Source organism: Elaeis guineensis, chromosome 7, assembly GCF_000442705.2.
Source record: "Elaeis guineensis isolate ETL-2024a chromosome 7, EG11, whole genome shotgun sequence".
Classification (NCBI taxonomy): domain Eukaryota; kingdom Viridiplantae; phylum Streptophyta; class Magnoliopsida; order Arecales; family Arecaceae; genus Elaeis; species Elaeis guineensis.
In genome coordinates this window covers 77,547,013-77,560,643 of record NC_025999.2, presented here as the reverse complement: position 1 = coordinate 77,560,643, position 13,631 = coordinate 77,547,013, and positions in this window count along the sequence as shown.

The window sequence follows — 13,631 nt, the reverse complement described above, 5'->3', positions numbered from 1 at the left end:
CGGCTGGGCCACGCGCCCCCCTAGGCCGCGCGCCTGGCTGGGCCGCCCGCCCGCCTGGGCCGCTGGCCTGGGTCGCGCGTCCCGCGCGCCGCCGCCTGCGGCCGCGCCGCTGCCGCCCGCCGCCGCTCGCCGGCAATCCTCTGCCGCCTCGGATCTCGTGCCGACTTCATAAGCTCGTATCTCCTCCATCCGAGCTCCGTTTCGGATGATCTTGATCTCGTTGGATTTCATTTTTTGTCGCAACCTCATCGTGGGCTCAATGTGGGCTGAATCTCGAGGTGTCAAATCCTAACAATCTTCACCTCAACTCGATATTCGGTCTCCTCCAAACTCCGAGAGCTTCTGGATCTCCTCGCCCCCATGCCCTGGGGCAATCGCCTGCTGATCATGGATGGGCAAACATGGGAGTCGAGCCAGGCTGCTCGATCCCATCTCCGTCGTATGCTGTGCTTCTCCTGACCTGAGACCTGCTCGGGGCATCGTCCTGCGGCAATAGAAATCTCACCTTGCGACGTCGCTTCTCGTCCTCTCAAGTTCCTGTCTCGTACCCGATCCGCCTCCTAGAGCTCCACCTCGCTCTAGGCTCCACCTGGCTCCCGAGGCTCCACCTCGCACTGGGCTCCCCGCCAGGTAATAATATCCTCTGCTCCCCTTCTTCCCCTCCAGCACAATCCTATCGCCGTGTAACACCCTCAAGATTCCTCACCAGCTACCGTCCTGTAGCCTCTTGAATCCAGTCTGCTAAGTGAGATAAGATTCCGTCTGAAATCGGGTATGTATCGGACCTCCCCCAATCTCCTCACTGCACCGTCATGTGTCCTCCAGCTGACCATCCCAATGCCTCTGATCGCACAGCTCGATCCATCCGACAGATATACAGTGCCCTCACTGTTCTCCAGAGAGTCAAGCTGATCCTCTTTGCAACATACATGATAGGGACATGCAGAATCTAATATCCACTGCTGGGAAGAAGTAGATACCTCGTCAGATATCTCCAGAACATCTCCATCTGAATCACTGCCGGCCGTCGCTACAGCAGCCACCGTCCGATTTTTGAGTTGAGGGCAATCTCTGGTTAGATGCCCCAACTCCTCACACCGGTAACACCTGATTTTGCTTAAGTCCCTCCTGGACTTGGACCGCCCTCGTTGCGATCTCCTGTCGCTCCGTCTACCGCCTCCTGCTCTTCCAGAAGCCACCAAAGCTGAGCTACCGCCACCTAAGCTCGAAGCTGGGTTCTCCCTCCTGAGAATCTCGTCCATCTTGATAGTGCTCTTCCCCACTAGAAGAGCAGTCACCAAGGAATCGTACGAAGGGGGAAGCGACGCCAGCAAAACCAGCGCCCTGATCTTCTCCTCAACGTTCTCGCCAACGCTGAGGAGGTCGGTGAGGATCTTCTGGAAGTGGCTCTGATGCTCCTGCACGCTCTATCCCTCAGTCATCCGCAGTTGGTAGAACTGCCTCCAGAGGAAAAGTGTGTTGGTGAGAGACTTCTCCATGTACAACTCCTCGAGCTTCGACCACAGCACCGTCGGGGAAGTCTCGCTCAGTACATGGATTACCACCTCATCTGTCAGGTACATGCGGATGGTACTCACCGCCTGCATCTGTAGCCATTTTCAATCCCGCACCTCCATGGTGGTCGGCTTCTCATCGCACAAGAGAACATCGATCAATCCCTGTTGGATGAGCACGTCCTTCATCCTTGCCTGCCACAAGGAGAAATTGCTCTTATCATCGAACTTGTTGATCTCCATCTTGATTGTTTCTATCTTCTCCATCTTCAGTCTTGCTCACCACCACTGCAATCTGCGTCCTTGTACCGTCTTGCTCTGATACCACTTGTTGGGTGGAAGTCTGGTCTGGACACCACCTTCCAAGACCTTTTCAGTACCACGCGATGCAGCAGGAAGAAAGAAGAAATAAAACAAAAGAAAAAACAATCAAAATACGTGGATCAGCCACAAAAGGGCTCGCCTCCACGGGGCATGCAAACTTCACTATGAAAAAAAAAATTTACAAAAAGAGACCTCACCCTCAACCCTTGTACACCCAATTCTCTCTCACTAGAAGTTTCTCTCACAAAAGCTCTCTCTCTTGGAAGACCCCCTGAACCCCTGAAGTGCCTGGCGACCGCTGTCCAGAAGCCTCCTGCTCCTTCTCTCTCAGCGCTTCCGTCTCTCTCTTCTCTTGGGTTCCGTACGGGCTTCGTACGGTGCAAAAATCCGAACCACTACCTCTGTTCCCATGTACAGGGCCTTTTATAGGCCTTAATCATGATTTAGATCATGATTAGGACTCCTTAATCAACCCAAATAACTCCTAGACCGTCGGATCAACATCGGGAGTCACCTGGGCCCTCCGATCACGCTCCGGTCCATGGAATAGTGCTGTGGACTATAAGAAAAGCGTGGAAAATGTCCACGCGGTCAACAGACCCACCCGTGGACCGCCCGGTCCACGGTGGACTGAAGAACAGGGCCAGGCAGGTCGCCTGGGCCTGGGCCGGCCCACGCGCGTGGGCCTGGGCCGCGCCTGCGCGCGGGCTGGGCCGCGCGCCTGGCTGGGCCGCCCGCCGGCCTGGGCCGCGGGCCTGGGTCATGCGTCCCGCGCGCCGCTGCCTGCGACCTCGCCGCTGCCGCCCGCCGCCCCCCGCCGGCGATCTTCCGCCGCCTCGGATCTCGTGTCGACTTCATAAGCTCGTATCTCCTCCATCCGAGTTCCGTTTCGGGTGATCTTGGTCTCGTTGGACTCCATTTTTCGTCGTGAACCTCATCGTGGTCTCAATATGGGCTGAATCTCGAGGCGTCAAATCCTAACAATAAATGATAGAGCCATTATTGAAAATTTTTTTATGCTCATGAAATGATTTACTTTTGCAAGAGATTGAGCTCCAAGGGCATACTATGTAAACTTGACTTTGAGAAGGCTTTTGATAATGTTAATTAGAATTTTCTGCTGGATGTGCTGGTGGCCAGAGGCTTTTTTGATAAAGGATCTCTTGGATCCAAAATCTTTTATCTTTAGCTTCGGTGGCTCTCCTTGTAAATGGTCGATTGGGCAAATGGATCAAGCGCAAGCAAAGTTTGAGGCAAGATGACCCCCTATGCCCTTCTCTATTTATTTTGGTGGTGGATGTGCTTGCTAGGCTCTTCAAGCAAGCAGGTTGTCTAGGACTTATAGAAGGAATTAGAAACCAACAGGCATTCAAAAGTCTAACTAGTCTTCATTTTGTGGATGATACTTTATTATTTTGTACGAGAAAGGAGAGCATCTTGGCCACCAAGGCTGTCTTGCTTGCTTTTGAAGAGGCCTCAGGACTCAAGATCAACCTTGACAAAAGCTTTTTGATGGGTCTTAATATGGATGATACAGAGATCTCTATGTTTGCTAATTAGATGAATTACTCTACTGGCTCTTTTTTCTTAAAATATCTAAGTCTTTCTCTTTGTGATAAAAGGTTGCCGAAGTGCTCGTGGATACCTCTTATTAAAAAATTTAATACAAGATTGGCTTCTTGAAAGGAAAAGTTACTCTCTTGGGGCGATAGATTAACTCTTGCCAATTCTATGCTGTCTACTTTGCCTTCCTATTATATATCTATCTTCAAATTGCCTAAATGGGTCATTAATAAGATTGACAAGATCAGGAGAGCCTTTTTGTAGAAAGGCAATGATATTGTAAGTGGGTTTCATTATTTGGTTAATTGGGATCAAGTTTGCAAATCCAAAGAGCAAGGAGGATTGGAAATTAAGAACTTAGAATAAATGAATCTCTCCTTACTTGCCAAGTGGCATGGAAGTTTCTTAGGGGCTCTAATAACCCGTGGTTCTCACAAGTTAGCGAAGCGTATTACAAAAGATGCAAATTTAGCATGAGAACTAAGAACTCCCTTTCAAGATTGCTACCCATTTGGAAGGATGTTTGCAAATAAAACGTCGCCTTTTGGAACTCTCTCTTTTTTAAGTTGGATAATGGCCAAAATATCCGACTTTGAAAGAATGCTTGGATTGACTCTTTACCTTTTAGCTCTCTATTCATTGATTTGTATGACAAAGCGGTCAAGAAGCAAGTTGCAATTAGCTTGTTTCAAAGTAGGCGTTCACTTTTTTGGAGGGTTAACCTGAGAGCTCCTTTGACTAGAGATGAAACAGCACACATCACTGATCTATATGATGTTCTTTCTTTGGTTAGGCCTTCTAGCTAGCCTGATATGCCATGTTGGAAATTACAATCTTTGGGATCTTTTTCAATGGATTCCTTCTACTCTTTCTTAAATAATGGCGGCACTCGATATCCTTTCTATAAAATTATTTGGAGAGCTGCTATTCCGAAGAAGATTTATTTTTTCTTATAGTTAGCGCTTCGCAATAAGCTTCACATAGGAGATGTCTTAGCCAAAAAAGATTGACATAAGAATGTGAGATGTGCTCTATGTGGTAACTCCTCTGAAACTACCAATCACTTATTCATTAGAAGTCCATTCTCATGAAGTATCTGATTCACTATCATAACTCAACTCCGACTGAAAGGATGGCCATCTAGTCTGCGGGAATTTTGGACAAAATGGAGACTCGGGAACAAACATCACCTAGTGCATTCAATCAGGGATCAATTGCTACCTGTTGTTTATAATGAGATTTGGAGAGAGAGTGGAACTCTAGAATATTTCTAAACATTTCTTCTATTTATTCTACTCTTCTTAAGATTCTCATGAACTTTAGGGGGCGTTTGGTGTCCAACTTGGATCACCATAGTGATCTAAGATCACTAGTGATCCAAATCCTCAGATGATCTAATCTCTAGTGATCTAAAATCACGATGTTTGGTTTGTCATAGTGTAGTGATTAAAGATCTTTAGGTATATACAAGTAACTTATTTAGTATGCTACGAGAATTCAAGATTATCGATCCTATAATACCAAAAATGCCCCTGACATATCTCAGATGAATTTTTTTATGTTATGTACTGAATAAATTGACTAGCTGTAACATTCACTTGAAAAATAACACTTTAGTCATAGACTGAAGATCGAAAAAATATATAGTATTTAATTAGATGCAACTAGAAACATGAGCTTAATATTTGTTTGTCACCTCCGAATAGACACTCTAAAAAGAAATCTTTGATCACTCTCCTCACTGTCTTGCCTTAGAGAGCCATACTTACATGAATTTAATTAAATTTTTGATGGATGGAGTTCTACTCTGTGTATCTTCCAAAAAAAATAAACAATAAAATCATTACAGGCTCCTGGAACCTAAAATTCTGATCCTTTACATATACCTATCCATACATGATGCATCACCTGATCCGAAAGAAAATCTTAAATACTTATACTGCTATTTATTCTTTCTAAATAGCATCTTACATTTTAATATTTTATAAAAGAAAGAGATAATAAAAAAATCAAAAAAGAAAAAATGATAATAAGAGATGGAATAAAAGAAAAGCGTCATATTACCATGATTGGATTGAAGGAATAAAATCACCGCTTCGAATCATATTCCTTTGGGAGTTGGGATTAAGGATTGAGATAGAAAAAAATTTAGAATAAAACTAAATAGATTTTCGTTCTTTCTAATCAATACGATAAGAGAAGGAAAGATTTTTTTCTCTTCCATCGAGATACACCTTAGGTACCTACGCGCATTCCTTCTCTTCTGTGGAGCAGACACCTCAACTAACCACCCCACATGTATGAAAAAAATATTGTGGCAAAAAAAAATAGTTTTCTCTTCTCGAAAGTCTCTTGATCGCGAGGATATTTTGGTTAGCATATTTTAATATAAGATTACCGTGATAGTGTGACGTTGGATATCCATCTTAAAGAGCATATTTTCTATCATCCCATTGGACGGTGATTTGAAGAGTAGGGGTGATTTGAAATCACCACAACATAGGATCACCATGGTGCAATCAAACATGGTGATCTTATCACTTCCATCCATATCATTTTTGATCCTGCATGGATCATCCCATACCAAATGCCCCCTTAAAAGCTAGAAATTCCTCTCTCTCAAAAAGCATGATAATCATGTTTTGCTGTAGAACAAATTAGCAACCTTAGCTCCTTGGGATAAGACGGTATGAAAAGGTTCTGTTTTGGAAAGTATCTATTTTAGATGCCATTTGCTATGTTAACCCTTGTAATCTTTTCTTTGTTCTATCTACTCTTTCTTCTTATTTTGCTATTGTAAATATTTTTTTTATAAATAAAAGAGTGGTGGTGGTCTCAAATTACTTCCATTTCCATCAAAAAAAATTAAAAAAAAAAAAGACTAAAAGCTTCCATCAAGGAAAATTAAGTAGAGAATCTTCTAATATTAAAATTTGCACCAAAAAATCACTCATCAACTAGTAAAGATACTGAATGAATAAATGATAGACAATCTGCATCCAAAAACTACAAGAGGGTCAAACAAGCATCGCTATTGCTTTCTTCTCCTCATTCTCTTCATCTAACAACAACCGGCTCTTCTTTCTCCCCCCTTTAGCCCCATCACTCATTTACCTAGTCAAAGTAGGAATTTGTATATTTGTAGTTATGAGGACGGCAGCAACAACCTCTTCTAGGGTAACACGAGTTATCGCTTGGTGTTGCACCCTATAAATGTATGCTTGCAAACATCCAAACAGGCCCTTAGGGCCATCCAAGAAAGAGGAGCATAAACAATAGGAAGAGTGAGCTTTTCTATTGTTTGGGTGATTTTAGCATGAATAATCCTAAAAATCTGAGATGCTACAAATCACCAATCAAATGAATGGGGATATTATATGTGATCGGAGTCTTCAATGAATGTGCACGTTGTTCTTTTGTTAGTCACTACATCATCTCTCAGGATGGTGAAGAAATTGGTATTTGTGTGGAATAAGCTTATTTGGGCATCCAAATAAACCTTGCAGTCGTGCACAATGGGTTCATCCATTGGGTATCTTAAAGTAGGTGACTCTAGGGAGGTATTGCACTTGGATGAAAAATTCGAAAAGAAAAAGATACGTCGGCACACCCGATTGGAGCAAAATAAAAGCCCCACTATAACACCATGTATGATGCAGCTCTCATAATGCTCACTTGCAAACCTTATGAATCAACTAAAAGGGAGAAGAGAAAGAATAGATAGAAGAATATAGAAGGAATAATTCCCAAAGCAGAATTTTGCTATTCAATAGACTCGAGGATTTCAAGTATGATTATAAGGTTGAGAAGCCCCAATTGGGATATTAGTTAATAGTATAGGAGGACTTTTTTCCTCAATTTTCTAATAAAAGATATAACATTCTATTTTAATTCAAAAAATAATTATTAACTTTCTTAATAACATCAAAAATTCTTTAAAAAAAATTATAATTTTTTTTTTAAAATTAATTAATATTAAATTTTTTAATAAGACAAAACTCATGTTGGATTCTAAGATCCGTATGGATAGGATCCACGGTTTGTGCGGTTGAAACCACAACCCATGTTGTCGGGACTTGCAACTCATGCGACCACATGCGCATCCTAGACACTCCAGTGTCAATGGGCATCCAATATGTCCTAAATGTTCTTCATTACACCAACTTATCTTCAATGTTATAAATTCCTCATGAGCAGTGCTCCTAGCAAAATGTTTATCAGCTAAATTGTATTGCACAACCAAATTCTTACAGGTGAAGAGGATGTAAATCTTATTATGATGGTTCATTTAACATGCTCTGATATTTAAGATCAGATAATGGAGAGGAATTACAGAATAAGCTTGAAGGTTCACAACGGTTGTAGGGAGATGAAAGAAGCTTGGTTGTTGTACCATGAATTTTTAAGGCAACCCATGATCCAAGTAACATTGTTCTTGTAAGTAATTGTTCCATTAGTAGTCCATCCACATACGGAAGCGTGCATAACTTAGCTTTCTTCTTCAATTTTCTCACAACAATATCCCTTCGACTTAGATATCAACTAATTATAGCATGTTTCTAAATATGAAAAGTTTAATCTAATGTACAAGCATACATTAGAAAAATAGTAATATCTTGGAGCCAATTTAATTCTCATAAAAGGTTTCTCATACCCTGTGACACGGATATCAGCGAGGGTCACCCGAGTGAACCTCACCCCGGATAGTGGGTTTAAACCAGTGTCGACCAGACAAGGGGTATAAGTTACCAGCCAACGGCACAGGGTGTTTGGAAGTTATCCCTGGGGTAAACAGGGCTAAACCCCATTTTGGCCCTTTCCAAACGGTGCCCCGGAGTGTTACCTGGGACCAAAGCGCCCAGACAAAATAATGAAGGAATAGCCGTATTTTGCCATTATAACTAAAAAAAAAAAAAAAAAAGGTCGGCCATGAAAACATAAGACCACCAATAAGAAAAAACCATTATCTTTTCCAAATAACTATTGACATAATAAAACTATTTTATTATAAGCTCAATAAATTATTCTTTCCATGCAGTGCAAATATTTTATTTTTAAAATATTATTTTATTGGGAAAGTGTCATAGTAGCCGTTATTTTAAGAGCTCTTTTCCATAATAATACAAAAAAAAAATTAATTACACAAATAATTCAAAATTTAACTTTTTTTACCAAAATAATGCAAAAGAAAAAATACCATTTTGAATGGGTTTTCTCCCGCCACGTCACCCCTTTTTTCCATGATGGCATCGTCTCAAAAAAAAAAAAATGAAACCTATTTAAAATGACGTTTTTAAAAACGCCATTCAAAATACGTTTTCTATTTTTTCCATCAAAAAAAAAAAAATCGAAAAAGAATGAAAAAAATAATTTTTAAAATTATAAATTAATAAATAAATTAAAATTTTAATTTTGATTGAAATTTAAAATATAAAAATTTGAATTTGTAATTCAAATAAAAAAATAATTTTAGATGTTTTTTTTTCAATTTTTTTTTATAAAATGTCTAAAAAAAATCTTAAGAAATTAAAAAATTAAAAATATCATAAAAAAAGAAAAAAAGAGAAAGAAATATGAAAGAAATAAAAATTTTAAATTTAATTGAAAAACATCATTTCAAATGCTTGTCAAAAAAATTTTAAAAAAAATTTAAAAAATAAAAAGTACCATTAAAAAATAAAAATTTTAAAAAATCGAAAAAAATAAGAATTATAATTTAAAATTTAAAAGAAATAAAATTTTTAAGATTAATTGAAATAAAAATATTATTTCAAATTACTTTCTCAAATTAAAATTAATTTATTTAAAAAATATTCGAAAAAAATAAAAAAAATAGCCTAAAAAATTTCATAAAAATAGAAAGAAACGTAAAAAAATAGAATAATTATATAATTATAAATTTGAATTAAAAAAATTTAATTTGAATTAAATTTTGGTAAAAAAATAAATGCATAAAAAAGTGAAAAAATGAGGAAAAATATGAAAAAAATTTGTAAATTGAACTTTAAAAAAAATAAAAATTTTAACTTTAATTCAAATAAAAAATATCATTTCAAATTACGTTGTCCATTTCAAATTATTTTTTAAAAAAATTATCTCAAGAAAAGAAAAAATATTGTAAAAAAATAAAAAATACTTAAAAAAGAAAAAAAAGAAAAAAATAGAATTGAAAAAATAAAATTTAATTCTAATTAAAAACAAAATTTTTAATTTTAATTTAAAAAATAAAAATTATAATTATAATTGAAATAAAAAATATCATTTTAAAAACTAAATTAATTTAAATATAATTTTTAAAAAATATTTTAAGTAAAGGAAAAGAATACGTAATAGAATCTAAAAAGATAAAAATGGAAGAAAACTGAAATTATAATTTCAAATGATAAAAATTTTAAAATAAATTTTAAAAAAAATATCATAAAAAAATAAATAATAAATAGTAATAAAATAAAATTATAATTATAAATTAAAAAAATAAATTTAATTTAAATTAAAAATTATCATTCAAATTATTATCCTCATTATTTAATTAAATTTATTTATTAAAAAATATAAAAAAATAAATAAAGAAATTAAAAAAAATTAAAAAAAAAAAAAAGAGAAAACACCAAAGAGAATGGCGTTTTCTCCTCCCCCCTTCTTCTCTCCTTCTCCCTTCTCCCTCTTCTCCTTCTCCTTCTCCCTTCTCCCTCTTCTCCGGCTCTCTCCGACGGCACGGGCACGGCGCACGGTGAGCTGCCTCCTCTCTCTCTCTTTCTCTCTCTCTCCCTCTTCCCTCTCTCTCTTTTCCATTTCTCTCATGCCGCGGCGGGCCGCGCACCCCACGGGGGTCCCACGCCCCAGCGCAGCCCCGCCCCCTCCTTTCCCTCTTGCTCTCTCTCTCTTCCTCTCTCTCCCTTTTCGTTGTCCACCGCCACAGACGGCCGGCGGCGGGCCCCGCGCCCCGACGGCGGGCCCCGGCCCCCTCCTCTCCCTCTTCCTCTCTCTCTCTCCCTTTTCCTTGCCGCCGGCCACAGACGAGAGTGGCACGGGTTTATAGGTGCCAGTTGGATATATTAGTTGATACATCTAGACGGGTAAATTTTGAATTTTTTACAAATATCATTTTACAGTATTCATAATCTATTAAAATTTTAACTTACTAATTTTTTTTATTTTAACTATATCAGTTTTTGTGGGAGCCATATACAGATGGGATATTGGCTATACTGCCGCAGATGTGTACAGTTGGACACAATATATGGCTGCTAGGGTGCCACTTATTTGTTTTGATGTCTAGAGTGGCATCTTTTCGATCGTGTCCTATGGCAGTTTGATCAGACTCAGGGCATCCCAAAGCAGTTTGATACCAGCCAGGGACTTCATCGTATTGATCGACGAAGGAGAGCTCGTATTGACTGGCGTATCAGACATGCAGAGTACATCGATATTTGGGATGCACGTCGAGATCACATTGTTCATGGTGATCCTATTTTGAGAGGTCGTTTATATATTGATGACTACATGGCTTGATTTTTTAACATTACGGTGCGAGTCATTGGACAGTCTCAGCATGCAGTTTCTGGATACGAGGGTGAGAGTTCTACTGTGCGTCTTTTGGTAAGATTACAAAATTACTTTATGTTATTTGTGTTATATTTTTTTTTATATTTTACACTATACTGACTGTTTTATTTTTATTTTGTAGACTGATTCTATGTCGGATCTCGTGTTGGACGCTCGTCGTGCTTTATCTACGACTGATGAGGACGAGCGAATTCGATACTACGGGAGATAGAGAGAACAAGTTTCGAAATATTGGTGGCGATTGGTGTTGATCCACATACCTGTGCGCCTTGATATGGAGCAGCTCCGGCACCAGATATGAGTTATACGCCTCACCATATATTTCACATATGCCATCACCGCATATTCCGCAGATGTCATCATTCGATGCTGCACAGATGCCATCGCCTTTTGATCCACAGATGGCAGCGCCTTCTTCTTCCTACATCCCCCAGATGACATCATCGGGTACCAGTTGGCCACATGAGTATGATACTTTTTTTCAGGTCCATCCGTGTATCCAGATGAGAGAGTTGAACGGGTCTCTCAGTCCGTAGATCATCCGACAGTATCAGTTATTCCTGAGCAGCATGATCAACAGATCTCCTCCACTGATATAGGGAGGAGCCATCACACAGGAGCAGCCGACGAGGACCTTCCTGAGAAGGTCCAAGCGACCACGGGCACCGCGACGTCCTTGTGGGACTTAATCTTTGTTATATTTGTATTTAGTATTTTTTACATTTTTATTGTACTATTTTTTTGTACGTTTGAATTTTTATTCTATTTAATAATATTAAATGTTGATTTTATTTTATATTATTTAATTTCAAGTGATCGGATATTATGATTTTGCATATGGATACACATACTCGAACGTGTCTCAGAACATTAGGAGAAAAAAATTATGCTGAAAGGACTATAAAAATTATAACGTAAATAATAATATATCGAATGTTGCTCTTTGAATTGATATTGATGATTACTAAGCATTTGAGGGGATTACTAATGATTTTGCTTGAAAAAAATTTATTATATTTCAGGATAAAATCTAATTTTATCAGATCTGATTCGAAATCTCAAGAGCAAGAACAAAAGATGTGTAATTTATTGGAGATAATTTCAATATTTTTGAAAGTGTATTTTGTAAGAAAAACAGGTTTATATTTTTGAGTCGACCCCATGAATCGACTCATGGCTAAAAGGCTGAACCGCACGTAAAATTTTTGACTGCCACACTTTGTGAGTCGACCCCTTGGCTTTCTTTCTATAATTTTTATTTTTTAAATTTATTTTTTTTGATATTTTTTTAAAAATTTTAATTTTAAATGAGAAAATAAGTTGAAATGATTTTTTTATTTCATTTAAAATTAATTTTTTTTTAAATTCAAAATTATTCTTTATATTTTTTTACCGACCTTCTGACGTCGGTGGCCAACGAAAAAAGGGAGAGAGAGAGGAAGAGAGAGAGAGGAGGCAGCTCACCGTCATGCCGCCATGCCGCCGGAGAAGAGAGAAGAGGGAGAAGGGAGAAGAAGGGGGAAAGGAGAAAACGCCATTCCCTTCGACGTTTTCTCTTTTTTTTCTCTTTTCTTTTTTTTAATTTTTTTAATTTTTTTCATAATTTTTTAATTATTTTTTTATAATTTTTTAATAAATAAATTTAATTAAAATTTATTTATTAAATTTTTAATGAGGATAGTAATTTGAATGATAATTTTTAATTTAAATTGAAGTTAAAATTTTTTTTATTTATAATTATAATTTTATTTTATTACCATTTTTTCTCTTTTATTTACTTCTTTATGATATTTTTTTTAAATTTAATTTATAATTTTTATAATTTAAAATTATAATTTTAATTTTCTTCCATTTTTATCTTTTTGACATTCTATTACGTATTTTTTTCTTTATTTAAAATATTTAATTATATTTAAATTAATTTAGTTATTTAAAATATTATTTTTTATTTCAATTACAATTATAATTTTTATTTCTTAAAATTGAAAATTATAAATTTTGTTTTTCAATTAGAATTATAATTTCTATTTTTTTTCAATTCTATTTTTTCCTTTTTTTTCTTTTTTAGGGTATTTTTTATTTTTTTACAATATTTTTTTTCTTTTCTTGAGATAATTTTTTAAAAAATATTTTGAAATGGACAACGTAATTTGAAATTATATTTTTTATTTAATTAAATTAAAATTTTATTTTTTTTAAATTTAATTTATAAATTTCTTTTTTTCACATTTTTTCCTCATTTTTTTACTTTTTTATGCATTTATTTTTTTATCAAATTTTACTTCAAATTAAAATTTTAATTTTTTTATTCAAATTTACAATTATATTATTTTTTTATTTTTTTCATTTCTTTCTATTTTTATGAAATTTTTTAGACTATTTTTTATTTATTTCGAATATTTTTTAAATAAATTAATTTTAATTTGAAAAGTAATTTGAAATGATATTTTTATTTTAATTAATTTTAAAAAATTTATTTCTTTTAAATTTCAAATTATAATTCTTATTTTTCTCGATTTTTTTAAAATTTTGATTTTTTAATGGCACTTTTTATTTTTTAAATTTTTTTAGAAATAAAAAATAATATTTTAAATAACATTATAATTTTTTTATTTTTTTATTTGAATTACAAATTCAAATTTTTATATTTTAAATTTCAATCAA